Here is a 6,016-nt window from a genome sequence, read left to right as displayed (position 1 = left end):
GCTGAGCCCAACCTTTGTGTGTTCTGGCTGATCTCCCTGAATTTATGCATATCAAAATTAGCTTCAAGCCTTCATTTTGGCTTGTGTTGTTGGATGCAGGAAGGAACTACCAGAAGAGGTTTTGCCACCAGATGCCATTGGCAGCGTCTGGCTGTCAGAGCTCAACAAAGGTGCTCAGAGTGGATTTGGGTAAATATAATTAAGAGACAAATCAACAACAGCAACGTGCTTAGATATGAATGTTTATTAAGTAATAATAAATGATTACAATGGCAATAATAAATGGTTATATTGGTAATAATAAATGGAAAAGAGGGGTAAAAGAAGCAACAATTCTCACACCTTTCTAGAAAAAGCAACAAGTCTCATGTTCTTCTGCCTATCAGGGACACTTCAATCGGTGGCTGGCCTGGAGGCTTAGATTCGTTCCTGGTATTGTTCACAATTTTGAGCCGAGGTGAAGTCCAGCAGTAATAGTAGCAGCAGCGGCTGCAGCAGTTTGGAACAAAACTCTGTCTCTCGAACAGTATCACAAACAGCCAGTAAAGAAAACACCATATACGATAGACAAAACTGCTGGCTGGCACAGACAACACAGGATGGCAAAACAAGTGCAGGTGTCATATTTGGCTCATAAAGGAATGTTCACAGGTCTCATTCAAGGTCACACAGTTTGTTAGGCATGATTCTAAACTTTCTCAGCCTATTTTCCCATCCTGTACAATCTATTATCCTGTGCAGCTGTTGAATATCATCATTAGCATTTAGCCCTTCGGCCCATTCTTACATCTACCTATCTCTATCTCTCTCCCTACCTGTTTCTACCTATGCTCACATCCTTCTCTCTGAATCTCTCTTCCTCTCTCCTTCCTCCCACATCTGCACCCTCTCTATCTGTTTTTTGACTATATCTCTCTTTCTCTTTCCTGAAGTCTTCTGCAGTTTCACGAGTTGATTTTCTCTCTGCTTCGCCGTCTTCTCCTCATGTTGTCCCTCAAAATCTCTCTCTCCCTCCCTCCCTCTCTCTCCCTGAGATATCTAACTGCCTCAGATGTTTAAATGTTTACCTTTTATTCATGCGTGGATCCAGCATTTATCACCGATTCCTAATTGCCCCTTGAGAAGATCATAGGGAGCTGCTTTCTTGAACCACTGCATTTCATGTTCATATAGGTAGATCCATAGTGTCATTACAGAGGAAATTCCAGGATTCTGACCCAGCAAACGTGAAGGAACAGTGATATATTTCCAAGTCAGATTGACGAGTGGCTTGGAGGGGAATCTGTAGGACTTGCTGTCCCCATGTATCTGCTGCCCTTGTCCTTCTAAATGGAAGTGGTTGTTGGTTTGGAAGACACTGTCTGAGGATATTTGGTGAATTTACGCAGTGCATTTTATAGATGGTATACATTGCTATGACTGAGCATCAATAGTGCAGGGAGTGGATACTTATGGATGTGGACCAGAAACATACACTCTTTTTTTCCTTCACAGATGGTGCCAGACTGGCAGAGTTCTCCAGCAATTTCACTTTGTGTTTGTTGCTAACTAAGAGGCCTGGTTTCAAGAATGCTTGTTGGATGTGGTGTCCTTCAGGCAGTTTGATTTCTCCTGGATAGTGTTGAGCTTCCTGAGTATTGTTGGAGCTGCACTCATCCAGGCAAATAGAGAGATTCCATCACACTCCTGACTTGTGCCTTGTCGATGGTGGACAGGCTTTAGGGAGAGAGTCAGGAGGTGAGTTACTCACTGCAGAATTTCCAGCCTCCGACCTGCCCTTGTAGGAACTGTACTAATTTGGTGAGTCCAATTTCTGGTCAATGGTAAACTCTAGGTTTTTAATCGTGATGGAATTCAATGATGGTAATGCCATTGAATGTCAACGGGTTATGGTTCGATTCTCTCTCAATGAAAGCCCCCACGATGTTGAAAGTGGGGCTTTCAGTAATGGTGATGCCATTGAATGTCGAGGAGCAATATTAGATTCCCTCTCAATGGTAATCCCCAAGATGTTAATCGTGAGGGATTTCAAATATGATAATGCCACTGAATGCCAAGAGGTGATAATTAGGTTCTCTCTCAAAGGTATCCTTGAGCATGTTGCTAGTGGGGGCATTCAATGATGGTAATGCCATTGAGTATCAAGAGGCAGTTCTATAGTCTCTTATCAAGATGGTCATTGCTTAGCATTTGTATAGTGCAAATGTTCCTTGCCAGTTTCAGCCCAGGCTTCTTGTCTACAGTCAATTCCTGGTTTGTTAAATATTTACCTAAGAAGCAAAACTGTCCTGTTGCCAATCACCAACCTGTCTGACACCCTTCAATTAAGTTGCAAAGAATGCGTTGGTGCTGAATATGAGCCAAGAGCTCACTGCCTGTTTACAGGGACAGTGCAGAAGCTCTTGATGTTGCGTGTCCAATACCATGGGTTCATAGAGTTATAGAATCATAGAGCTGTACAGCGCAGAAACATACCTTTCAGTCCAACTTGTCCATGCAGACCAGATAGGCTTAATATACCTAGTTCCATTTGCCAACATTTGGCACATATCCCTCTAAACCCTTCCTATTCACATACCCATCCAGATGCCTTTTAACTGTTGTAATTGTACCAGCCTCTCCCACTTCCTCTGGCATCTCCTTCCATACACACATCACCTTCAGCATAAAAAAAAAGTTACCCCTTAAATCCCTTTTAAACCCCTCTCACCTTAAACCTATGCCTTTTTTTTGGACGACCCCATCCCAGGGAAAAGACTGTCCCTATTTACCTTATCTGTGTCCCTCATGATTTGATAAATCTCTATGAGTTTACCCCTCAGGCTCCAACACTCAAGGGAAAATAGCTCCCCCCAGCCTATTCAGCCTTTCCCTATAGCTCAAAACCTCCAACCCTGGCAAAATCTTTGTAAATCTTCTCTGAACACATTCAACTTTCACAACATCATTCCTATAGGAGAGAGACCAGAATTGCATGATGTGTTCCAAAAGTGGCCTAACCAATGTCCTGTTTAGCCACGCAATAACCTCCCAACTCCTATACTCAGTGCAATGACCAACAAAGGTAAGCATACCAAACAGCTTCTTCACTATCCTATCTACCTTTGACTCCACTTTCAAGGTTCAATCCATTACATTATGCGTCAGTGTGGGAAGAGAAAGCAGACTTGCACGTGTACACTCTCACACAGACATGCGTACACTCACACTCACAATACGCACACAAGAGTACATGGTGAAAGTGTGAGAGGAAAATGGAGCAGGAGAGGGAGGAAGGAAGAGACACAACTGGAGAAACCAGGAAGATAGCAAAAAGAGAAAAAGATATTACAGATTAGGTGAGAGGAGGAGATGGGGGAATTAAGAAAGAGGGGGAAGAAAAGGAACAATCAGAAATAGAGAGATGGAGAGAGATAGAACCATTATTAAGAGTGAGAGAGTGAGGAAAATGAAAAGAGAAAGAGAAAGAGGTAGAGAGAAATCTGTCAGAAAGGATAAAGAACAGAAGGTAGAAATTGACCTGGTATCTAACACAGCCCCAGGACATCCCAGAGTTCTAACCAGAAAAATTTTTGACAAAGTGTAATCACTGCTCATGGCAACCAATTTGCACACAGCAGGCTCCCGCAAGCATCAGAATTGTAATATTTGAAAAGAACTGTGCTTACTTTGCTGGTCACTGGATAACTATTGGTCCCAGGGTAGCAGTGAGAACTCTGTGACTGCGATACTAGGCGTGAGTCAATCAGTAAGAAAAGATTGTATGGGCATCTGTAACTCTTTTTCACACCCAACAGGGTCATGATGAGCTGAATGGCTTGCGGCAACGAGGAATGACTCTCCTATCAAATAGTGAAAAGTAACCCAGTGAACTATTCCATTCATATGACCAAGGTTGGAGTCCAATCCGCACAGTGCCTGTGTGATTAGTCACTCGAGATTCATTTGAGATCCAATATAAAAAATGTCCATGCTCTGTTCATCTCACTGCACCTCCGAGGAGCTCAAAGCACTGCTCTTGAACCTTGCAACCTTGACGCTGGTAGAATCTTTCATTATCAACAAAAGCGATCATGTTTTGTTTTGTTTTTCCTGAAGGTCAGTACATCTCTCAGTGCTCAACCTGCTAAAATATTGATTAGACATAGGGGTGTCCATTCAGCCTGCCAAACTGGTTCTGACATTAAAGAGGATAATGGCTGATTTGTGCCTTCATACCATCAGTGAATCTTGTTTCCAGAATCTGGAAAAAAGCCTTTTCCAAATGGAAAGCTATCAATCTGAATGTTTATCATTTTGATAAAATAAATGACATTATAATTTTCAATGGAGTAGCCAAAATGACTGCCCTCCACTGATCCATCCTTAGTATTTCCCTTTTACATGTTGTATTTGGGGGATAAATTCCATTAATTCCAGAACATGTGCTAGAACATTTGTGAGGGGCAGGTCATGCCTGACAAGCCTTATTAAATTATTTGAGGATGTGACAAAACACATTGATGAAAGTAGAGCAGTGGATGCGGTGTATATGGATTTTAGCAAGGCATTTGATAAGTTTCCACACGGTCGGCTCATTCAGAAAGTAAAGAGGCACAGGATTCAGGGAATTTTGGATTTCTGGACGCAGAATTGGCTGTCCAATAGAACACAGAGGGTGGTAGTAGATGGAAAGTATTCAGACTGGAGCTTGGTAACCAGTGGTTTTCCACAGGAATCTGTTCTGGGACCTTTGTTCTTTTTGCTCTTTATAAATGACTTGGATGAGGAAGTGGAAGGGTGGGTTAGTATGTTTGCTGATCAAACAAAGGTTCGTGGAGTTGTGGACAGCGTGGAGGGTTGTTGTAGGTTGTTACGGGACATTGACAGGATGCAGAGCTAGGCAAAGAAGTGGCAGATGGAATTCAATCCAGAAAAGTGTAAAGTGATTCATTTTGGAAGGTCAAATTTGAATGCAGATTCCAGGGTTAATGGCAGGATTTTTTGGCAGAGTGGAGGAACAGAGGGATCTTGGGGTCCATGTCCATAGATTCCTCAAAGTTTCTACACAAGTTGATAGGGTTGTTAAGAAGGCATATGGTGTGTTGGCTTTCATTGGCAGGTGAATTGAATATTGGAGACATGAGGTTGTGCTTCAGGTCTATAAAACGTTGGTCAGACCACACTTGGAATATTACATTCAGTTCTGGTTGCCACATTGTAGGAAGGATGTGGAAGCTTTAGAAATTGTGTAGAGGAGATTTACCAGGATGCTGCCTGGACTAGAGGGCAGGTCTAATGAGGAAAAGCTGAGGGAGCTAGGGCTTTTCTCGTTGGAGCAAAGAAGAATGAGAGATGACTTGATGGAGGTGTACAAGATGATGAGAGGCATACATAGATTGGATAGCCAGAGACTTTTTCCCAGGGCAGAAATGACTATTATGAGGGGGCATAATTTTAAGGTGATTGGAGGAAGGTATAGGGGAGATGTCAGAGGAAAGTTCTTTACACAGAGAGTGGTGGGTGTGTGGAATGCGCTGCCGGCAATGGTAGTTGCGTCAGATACATTAGGAACATTTAAGTGACTCTTGGGTAGGCACATGGATGATAGTAAAATTTAGGGTATGCAGGGTAGTTTGATCTTAGAGTAGGATAATAGGTCGGCACAACATTGTGGGCCGAAGGGCCTGTACCATTCTATGTTCTATTGTTCTATGTTCTATGTTCAGTTTTCTGCTGCGGTGTCATCAGCATCTTTGTAACTTGAGTTAGGCCTCACAGTTGCAAATGTATTAGGAGTATGGTAAGGGGCTGAGACCACAGACTTGTGGGACACCGGTGCTGAGGATTATCTTGGAGGAGATGTTATTGCAAATCCTTACTGATTGCGGTCTGCGGCTCAGGAAGTCAAATATCCAGCTGCAGAGGGCGGAGCAGAGACCTGGGTCTCATAGATTGGAGATGAATTTGTTTTGAATTATGGTGTCGGAGGCAGGACTAAAGTCAATAAATATCTGATATAAGTGTCCTTGTTATC

The sequence above is a fragment of the Rhincodon typus genome, chromosome 49, assembly GCF_021869965.1.
Source record: "Rhincodon typus isolate 14 chromosome 49, sRhiTyp1.1, whole genome shotgun sequence".
In the NCBI taxonomy this organism is placed as follows: Eukaryota; Metazoa; Chordata; class Chondrichthyes; order Orectolobiformes; family Rhincodontidae; genus Rhincodon; species Rhincodon typus.
The sequence above is the reverse complement of the archived record's forward strand: the minus strand, read 5'-3'. Positions refer to the sequence as shown.